The 374-nt window shown below is 35.3% G+C and overlaps 1 protein-coding gene across 1 annotated transcript in view; it reads right to left on the reverse strand.

The window, feature by feature from the left end:
• Window positions 1–374, reverse strand: part of LOC119585056 (tubulin gamma-1 chain) — a 9,384-nt gene that overhangs the window by 4,780 nt on the left and 4,230 nt on the right. The window lies entirely within an intron of this gene.

The raw sequence follows: 374 nt of genomic DNA on the forward strand, positions 1-374 counted from the left end.
CTAAAAAATTCATTCATTGGTTTGTGGAGCAAAATTCACAAAACAAAATTACAGTACAGTAACATGGTACCAATGGGTAACACTGACTTAAATTACATTTCTGACAAAAGAATTTAATTAGTATTAACTCCAAAATACAGCACTTTGTTCTACCCTGGAGGCTGAATAGATTATAATAGCTTAAATATGTAACCAAGAAAGAGAAGACTTCCTTAGGTACTGTCAATATTTTTCCTCAGATCAGCTCCCTTAGTAGCAGAAGGTAGATATACTGTTCATGAATGGGATATTGCTCCCACACACCAAGTGAATTTTCTGCATTTCTCATCAATCATGGTGGACACAAAGATTTTTGCTCTCCACAGTGAGAGGAC

Source organism: Penaeus monodon, chromosome 19, assembly GCF_015228065.2.
Source record: "Penaeus monodon isolate SGIC_2016 chromosome 19, NSTDA_Pmon_1, whole genome shotgun sequence".
Lineage (NCBI taxonomy): Eukaryota > Metazoa > Arthropoda > Malacostraca > Decapoda > Penaeidae > Penaeus > Penaeus monodon.